We start from the raw sequence: 9,382 nt of genomic DNA on the forward strand, positions 1-9,382 counted from the left end.
TACCCATTTGGGTATATACCCCTATGCCCCATACCACCATCAAAATACAGAATACTGCATCTCCAAAGCATTCCCTAATGTTTATTTATACTCAGCCTCCCCACCCCCACCCCTGGCCCCAGACAACCACTAATCTGCTTCCTGCTACTATAAATTAGTTTCTCCTGTCCATTGGAGGGCTTTAAGCAGATTAGCATGTTCCGAGGCTGAAGCTGCAAAGCAAGTCTGGCAGCAGGGGAACCTCTAAAGATGGTCTTGCAGTGATACATGAGTAAGACACTTGGAATTCCCAAGGATTCTGAATAAGGGAATGTGGACCTGTGCCCTTTTCCTTAACAGGCGATGAAGAAACCAAGCCTGAGAAATAATTTATACTAAACAGATTGGCACCGAACTTGGCTCTCCATCGACCAGCCAGTGGCAAGCCAGCATGGGAATCACAACAAGAAGTGTAGGACTCATTTTGATTTTTAGAAAATGAAACCAGTGGAGATAGGGAAGCAGGATTAGGAGACTGAGCGTGCATGTTAAGGTCAGACCAAAGGCCCTTGTTCTTTTCCCTACGTCCATTGCGTCTGGGATTGTTTTCCTTGCCATCCAATCCCCTTCCCACCATGGCGTTTGCCTCTCTATCCACCCCCAGCCTTCAACTGCAGCTGCATTCACTGAAGTCACCGGCTTGACCCCTCTGACCTTCATATTGCTCAATCCAGCAGTCAGCTCGGAAGCCTTTCTTGACTAGATGATTCGGCTGCATTTGAGGTCACTGGTCACCCCTTGTTCCTTTAAACTTCCCAAGCCCTTGGCTTTTTGGATCTCATTCTTCTCTCCTCCTTTACCTCTCTGGCTTTTCGTGCTCTGGCTCTGTCCTGGCCTCTTCTGCAGCCCCTGGTCCTTCAGGACTGGGTCCCGAGGGCCCAGACTTTGACTCCACTCTCTATCACCCTTCCTGGGTACTCACTTCCACCTCCATGCTGTGTGACTCCTGGGTTTCTGCCTAGTCCACAATTTCTCCCCGAGCTTCAGGCTCCAAATCCAAATACCTGCCAGGCCCCAATACTCTAGGCTAACCCCAGAGTTCGATTTGGGGAGTTGAAAACCATTTCTCAGCAAGTGGAAGCGATTTATAAGGAGTAAATGTGTTGCCTTCATTTTTCGCTCATTTTACTATTGCCACTGGTAAAGTATTAGTAGCCACTCATGTGCTACATTTAATTGCCAGGAATTCAATAACTATGCATTGCAGACCCTTTATGGGCCAGTCGTTGTGCTGGGCAAAGTGCTTCTAAGCTAACGAGGTCAGCGGCGGAGATAATGAGGCAAAATCACAAATACCTGTCATCAAAGACAGAGAACCTGACACAGTGCGGGAGAGAGCGGTCTCACCCACAAGGCCTGGTCATGCTTATGTTTCCTTTCCCTCTCCTTTTATTTCCCAAAGGAGGAAGGTTTTGTTGTTGTGTAGCCAGAAAGAATCGACTGATTGTTTTTGAATTCTTCTGCTTGGAGTTTTTTGTGCCTTTTTTGTGGTCCTGGGTGGTCTTTAAAAGCAGTCAATGCCGTGGCTGTTCCAGACTCAGAACAAATACAGATTCTCAAACGGATTCTGATATTAATGATCGTAATAACAGCCCACAGTGCTGCTGGCATGCCAGGAACGTTGGCGTGCAGTAAGTACTGAGGGACCCCACTCTGCCGGGAGTCAAAGAAGCCCTGTTCCTCTCGTCCCTTCCTGGGTTTCATGGACTCAATGGAAAGCAGTCAGGATGAAACAGACCTGGTGAGAGCAGCCAGCCAGGAAACCGGTTCGCCCAGCAGTGTGTCCAGGATGGGGAGGGAAGGAAACCTGAGGGCCTTCTGAAACGGAGCCGGTCTCCAGGCAGCTCTGGCCCAGTGTCCAGAGGAGGGCAGTGGTGTGCAGACTGTAGAGAGCCGCATTCTTGAAAGCCAGTGTCAACCTCTCCTGAAGGAAGCCGTCTGTCACAGAGCACAGACCCTCACCTTAGCTGGGGAAGGGGTCGGGTTTGGTTACCTTTTGCTCAGTCCCTTTTCAGACAGAGCTGAGGCTCTTATTTGATTGCCAGGAACTTCCCAACCCCTTTAATCCACTGCTTACTTGTCTCTGAACCTTTTGGGTATCGGTCCCTTACCAGGTGTGCTACCGTGAGAACAAGGGTGGGCTCGCCTGCTAATGAGAGCAGAGGAGGGCTCAGGGGAAGGCAGGTTTGCAAATAAACTAAAGGCAGAAGTAGGCGTTGATGGAGAACCTAACACCACGGCACAGGGGGACTCAAGCAAGTCCGAACATCCTCCGCCCTCCAGCGTGTGAGGGGTGCAGTGGAGGTGTGATTGGATGAAATGTCACGGCAGTTCCGCCTGGTGTGTCTGTGGGGGCAGCTCAGAGCTGACCTCCAAGGACCCACACTCAGCCTTCCTAGATTCTGTGATCAGCAGCCCCAGAGTTGCCGGAGAGACGGATGCTATAAGAATAAGGACTACTTTGAGGCTGGGGGTGGGGCGGGGGAAGGAGGGAGGGGCCAGAGCGAAGACAGAAGTCACCCTAAGAATCAGAGACCCTTCCCAGAGCCATGTGCCAGCAGGCTCGTGCCCTCTGCACCTGCGGAACCATCTTCCAGGTGCCTTTCAGAGCTGTCTCTCTCTGTCTTCTTTACACCCTGCTCCAGAAAGCTGACATTTCCATACTTTGGGCAGGTAATGATCCATCCCTTTAAAATGAAGCAGACTGAAACTGAATGAACACACCTCAAAAAACAACAGGGGGGAAAAAAGCCTTGTTTTTTCCAAGGATGTTGAGAGAAAACAGGTTCCTACTGAACCTTGGAGACGGGAAAGGCCACCCGCAGTGCTGCCTCCTCTGGGGGAAGGTGGGTCAGGCCAGGTCACAGGCTGCCCAGCCCCTGGTGCTCAGTGCTCTGTGCTCGGCCGAAGGCCAGGACACCGAGATTCCAGAGGCTCCTGGCTTGTCAGTTTCATCTGAAACTGATTAAAATGAAATGCAAACCCAAGTAGCTGGGAAGAAAAGGTCAGGATTTTACCCCCACCTGCTCCCCTCCTTCCTCCTCAGCACCCTGTGCTCTGGCCTGGGTCCCATGGCCGCTCAGATTTCCCACATGCCCATAGAGCCCGGAGAATGGCCCCATTGTGGACCAGACAAACCAAAATAGCAGCATCTTCTGTTCTCTGCCTCAGGGACATTCACTTCAAACCCCAAAGTCCCAGATGTGGACGACAATGGCCGTTGTTGTTGCAAATTAGTGATCCTGGAACAGATGAGGGGCAGGTAGTCGGAAAGCAGCCAGTGCGATTGGGTTGGGCCGTGGGGAGAGAACAATTAGGCAGTCACTTCATTAACCCAATTAGCCCTCCCTGGCAGGAATTGTGGGGGAGGTAAGGAGAGGGGACAACCAGCTGGTGGGAGCTGATGGGGCCTAGGTGGTGGGGAAGGGGGGATCGATGCTAAGACCAAAGCGTTAGGACAAAAACTCCAGCTATTACTAGACTGGTCAGTGCTATTTTTATCATTTTTAAAATGCTCTGGATTTTTTTTGAAACTATTGCCCTGGGGCATTTGGATGAATGGTGTTTGCATTAATTAATAAATCAGATGACATCTCTACTTAGCAGCAGACTCTGCTGTGGGAACTCTCTAGGTGCCCCGAGAAATGGTGACTGTGGACTCCTGATTGATCACCACTGTCATGTCGTCAGTCGTTCCGTCCAACCTGTCAATCACCACGGCCTGAGCACCTGCCTGGTACTCACCTGGGTTTCGAGAGGGGAGGGGAGCAGACACAGCACAGAAAATATGACGTGTGTATGCACGGCTCGCCATAATAAACAGCGTTCACAATTGAACTGCAAAATTGTGCTGAGCAGAGGAAGGGCAGGTTAACTGAGGGCGGGTGTCCAAAAAAGCCACACACGGAACCTGGGATTTGAAGATAAGGGTCAGATTATGGTAGGTAGAACCGCTGGGCTCTCAGATATACAGAGGGTGTGAGCAAAGGCGCATAGACAGGCTTTTAGGGAGCAGGTTCAGCCCTTTCCCAGTAGGGGGTTGGGGTCCCCAGAACGTGGTGGGCTTGGTGGCGGAGATGCCTAGAGCGGCCAGTTGGGAAAGAAGGCGTGGGAGTGAGCAGCGGCAAACGGAAAAATGGGGAACAAGATCTTCCCACTGTCCTGTCTTGACTTTCTTTTTTAGAGGCCACGGGTCAGGGCCTGGCCCGGGAGCTTAGTGTGGCCACCTGGGGTCGCAGGAACCAGGACAGTGATACCCACAGCCTTCATCGAAGTGGGTAAAGGGAGACAGGGAATCCTACCAAGTTCAGTGCGCCGGGACACGGAGAGGACAGATGGGGAAGATAAGCCCAGCCCTGGGGAAATCATGGCAGGTAAGGCACCTGTCCTGGCTCCTTCCCCACCCAGACCTGGGAGCCGTTGTCCACCAGCTCCCCCAGCCTCTCATTCTATTATCAGCCCCCCCGCCCCACGTCATCAGACGCTCACCCAATGTCCCTCCTTGGCTCTGTCCCCTTCTCACCCTAGCCAGCCTTCCAGCCACGGTGAAAGAGAAAAATAGTTAAAACATGCGGAGCTTTTGTCTTCAGGACAAAGATGAGGTGTCCTGTGTCTCTAGTGATGGAGCAGTGGCAAGCCGGTGTGTCTGGTCGATAGAGCTTCTGCTACACTTCGCTCCTCTTTACGGTGCGTCTTCAGGGACGCAGGGCTGGGTGCGCAGATGCTGACCTTTGTAACCGAACACCCCAGACAGGACCCTGTAGACAGTGCTGCTGGGTAAACATGTGCTGACGACCAGCCTGGGACATGTGGGGAAACTGCCTCCCACCCGTGTTCAAGAAAACGTCCTTCTCTAATCACTGGCCAGTGGAATTTCCGTATCTCCAGAGACGTCTCAGGCCCCTGTGCGGAGATCTGTGGAGCTGTCATGCACACAGGGTGTGGGCTGGGAAACGTGTCCACTGTGGTTTCCGGGCCTCCTTTCTTCCGTGTGTGGGTCACTAACACACACAGGTACAGCCTTCCTGCTTCTGTTTCTGACTTGAAGCCTCCCAGGCTCGTAGAAGGCCTTCCTTCCTTCCCTCCTCTCTCCGTGCAAGGCCGGGGTTGTGTCTGTGCGTTATGGATGAGTGCACTCTATTCTCTTTGCCCCCAACCACACAGTGCCTGCCTGTTCTCAGAGCACCGGCCCGTAGTCACTCCAGCCCCTTCTCAGGTTTCATAATTGTGGAGAAACTGCACCTGGTCCGTCTTGACCGGGGGCTGCAAGGATGGAGGCCAAAGAGAAGCCCTCCTGGCTAGTTTGCCCCACTCCCTGCTCAAGCAAGTCCAGGACCCTGAGGCTCCTGGGTTTTGGGAGGCTGACTCAGGACGGTGGAGCCGGAGAGAGCCCGGAGCTGGGGGCACCCCTCAGGAGCGAGCTGCCCCTCTTCTAGCCAGGAAGACACAACAGGCCTCGGGTTCACCCATGGGCTGGGGTAGGAAAACTAACCAGGGAGGGCAAGGAAGAGCAAAAGTGGCGGTCCGGACAGCTTCCCAGAGTGCCCGGCAGCGGCCCTGGCGCACCTCCCAGATCTGCTCGGCCGGGAGGCCCAGGCTCAGCCCTAAGCAGGCCCGGGCAGAAGTGGCCGTGCAGCACGTCCTGACCTTGGAGCTCCCTCACGACAAGCACGAACAGGCCTCTAGGAAGCCTCCTAACCTCCCGTGGTGGGAGGGGGGCAGTTAGGGCAAGTGTCCCTTGATGGCCGTGCCATTTTCTGGTGCAGTTCCAGGTGGCCAACGCTCCCACCTCTCCTCTGTTCAGAGGCAGAAGCCAAGGGGGCTCCAGGGAGACGGCTGCGTTGAAGCTCCCGGCGTTGCACTGCTGCGGCCTGTCTCAGTGTCAGGAAGCCTTCCAGCCGCTCTGTACCAGCAGGGCCTTCTCCTGCCGACTTGGGGCTTGTTGGATCAGGGTGCTGGTGAAACCGTTTGGGCAAGAGCCTTGGCGATGGCTGCCAGGAGGAAACTGAAGGGAGATAATTAGACCTGGTAACTGGTTTGCTTTTGACTTTTTCCACACAGCTGGGGCTGAAACAAGACACAGAAGAAAGTTGGTCTCCGGGACCAAGGCAACACTGACAAACAGCTGGTCCAGTACTGCCTGCCATGTCTTGTCTTGCCCATCTGTCAGGCTGTGGAGTGATTTTCTCCAGCCCATTTTGCCCCGTAGACCACATGCAGACCTATGCTCACCAGGTCCAGGTTCACCCAGGTCCGTGCTAAATCTGGGCCACGCTCAGCCCGGGCATCTTAGAACTTTGAACCAAGGGTGATCTTCAGATGGACTTATCCAACTCTGTCTTCATGTATAAGCCCTGGTATCCTGTGGGTCCTATTGCAAAGGACCTCAGTAAAGGTTGTCATTTCTGGGCAGGGCTGACTCATCGTTTCCGCCAGAGAAGTTTGTGCACTGGGTGGTTGCCAGGCCCCCATCCCTCCAGTTGGCCATTGCTCCCGACCAGATGGCTCCTATTAGACCTCAATTTGCAATGTGCCACCCTTTGTGATCACGTGTTCTGGATTTGTCCCAACCTGAGCAGCTGATTCACTTGGACGTTCCGGGAAGTCCTCATTGTGTGATTTCACCTCTTCACATCAGCACGGAAGCTTTGGGGTAGAATTCCCGCCTTTGTGGGGAGCCTCCTGGTTCTAAGCACAGACACAGAAGTGTGGTCCTGGGGGAGTGAAGTTGGACCTCAAGCCGAGTCCCCAAGAGCACTGCATTGGGTCCTTAGGAGTCAGTACCACTCTGGGGAAGGCCTGGTTCCTCCCAGCCCAACTGAGGATGGACTGGGTTGCATTCAGCGATCTGTTCTTGTGGCTCTTTAGTATCTTGGGTCACCGCCGAGGAAAGAATTCACGACCAGTTTGAGGTCTGAGAGTTTAGGTTTAGACAGGATGGCTTTCCTCTGGCTTCCTCCTTTCCAGTTACTCGGAGATTTATTCACTAGATACTTACTGAGCATATAGTGCATGGCAGATACCGTGCTTAGGGCTTGGGAAGAGAATCAAGACAGTTCTTGCCTTCAAGCAAGTGCTGACTAATGCCTGAGACAGGCAGGCACTTACAACAAAGTAAATGAGAGTGGATGTAGCAGTGATCAGGAGCCCAGAGTCGGGCCAGACCGCCTGGGCTTGTATCCCTACAAGCAGTGTGGACCTTGGGCAAATTACTCACCACAGTGTATCTGCCTCCCCACCTGAAGAATGGAAGAAGGATGCCTACTTTAGTGGGTTGTGAGGATTAAATTAATAAACAGATTTAAAGCGCTTAGAACTGTGCCAGGAATAGTGAGGGTGGTACGTGTTGGAGCATCCACAGGTCTAACTGGATGGGTATTTAAGAGGAAGGAGGGGTCATGTATAAACTTCAGGATTCTGGGAGCTGGACATGAGTCTAGGGTCCACTATGATACAAATATATAGTTAACCTTGAATAATTATGGCCTCTGCCTATTCCTTGGTAAAATAGTACAATCATATCTTCCAACCTCGTTGGGAGAAAGGAAGACACAACCAAGATCTGAATATACTGCGTATCAGGTGTAGTTTTGTTCTGAGCACTGAGAGAAGTAAATGTCAAATGTGTTATATTAAGAAAAAATGTTGTGAACTGTAAAGTGCACCACCCAAGGTAACTGATTTTCCCCTCTTCTTTCTCCCACCCTTCTGGCCAGTCACATGGATAACTGAGAGGTGACAGAGAAGGAGGCCTTTTGGTTCTCCTTCAAGGACAGCAGACACTGCCGTGGGGCTCTTTTGCTTCTACGTGACTCACCTCACTTCCATGCTACTTGTTCCTGATTACTAAAGCTTTGTGACCCCACAGGAGGCGGGTGATCTGGGAGCACCACAAAGCTGAGGGAGACGTGTTGAGAAACTCTTCTTAGAGGAAGAGTTTCATGGGTGAGGCCATCAGACGGGGGACACAAACATCCCTCAGTGCAGACCCAGGTTCCTCTAGGTCCTGGAGGGGCTGAGTGTCCTGCTCCTACAAGCTTATCTCCGGGCTGCTGCTGAACATGAGTTCACCCATGGAAGTGAGTGAGGAGGTTCCCGTCCTTCAACTGAGGGGAGAGGCCAGGCTGGGGGTAGAGGTTTGGGGGGGTAGTCAGTCTTGCTGTTGGCTCTCTATCACAAGGGGCCCTCGCTCACATGTCCTGGAGAGGTTTCTGGGCAAGGTTTCTGAGCTCCACCAAGATTACAGGCAATGGGCTGGCTACGGTGTGGGGGAGGAGCCTGCCGTGGAATTAGCAGCTGTCAGGCCCCTTTGGGAGACTGGCCAGCACTAATGGGGTTACTATCAGCTGCCCTGATATCTTCCAGGAAGTTGTGAAATGCCATTTCAAGGACCCTACCACAGGGAGTCCGGGAGTGTGTGGGATGACTTGGCTGAAGCAAGAATCTTTGGGGAAATGGGTTCATTTCCGTAGAGCTCTGTTGGTCTCTTTGAAGAACAGAAGCTCTTAGACCAGCAGCAGGCAGGCAGCGGGTCAGCTCTCTGAAGCCTGTGGCTTCGGTTGGGGACAAAAGATGGCCCCCCGGCAGGGTGGAGGATGGCGTAGTGACATGAAGGAACACGCGGGCTGAGGGCCAGGGACCAGAAAGCAGCTCCCTGGCTCTCTCCTCAGCCTCTCCCAGGCCTCTGACACCCTGGAGTGTATGGTTAAGAAGGGACCACCTGGGAACCTTCATCCAACCCTTCCTTGGCCAGAGGAATACAGCCCTGAACTTGTGGTCCTCACTCCTGGCTGGAGGCCCTGCCCCATCACTCACCCAACCTGAACCTCACTCTTATCTGCTTACCTTGCACAGTTCTCGTGCAGATCAATCGAAACAGTGGCTGTGGAAATTCTTTGTACATTGTCATTAAATGGAAGACATTGCTCCAGACTCAGCATCTGAAGCCCGAAGCCCGAAGCGGGTGAGAGGAGCCGAGGGCAGCCTTTCGGGCCGGATTCTTTGCCTCCACCACTGTAGCCCTTGTCCTAAGACAGACAGNGAATACAGCCCTGAACTTGTGGTCCTCACTCCTGGCTGGAGGCCCTGCCCCATCACTCACCCAACCTGAACCTCACTCTTATCTGCTTACCTTGCACAGTTCTCGTGCAGATCAATCGAAACAGTGGCTGTGGAAATTCTTTGTACATTGTCATTAAATGGAAGACATTGCTCCAGACTCAGCATCTGAAGCCCGAAGCCCGAAGCGGGTAAGAGGAGCCGAGGGCAGCCTTTTGGGCCGGATTCTTTGCCTCCACCACTGTAGCCCTTGTCCCAAGACAAACAGGAGACCCTTCCCTGGACT

Source organism: Sturnira hondurensis, unplaced genomic scaffold (assembly GCF_014824575.4).
Source record: "Sturnira hondurensis isolate 20B ecotype Veracruz unplaced genomic scaffold, ASM1482457v3 Scaffold0018525, whole genome shotgun sequence".
In the NCBI taxonomy this organism is placed as follows: Eukaryota; Metazoa; Chordata; class Mammalia; order Chiroptera; family Phyllostomidae; genus Sturnira; species Sturnira hondurensis.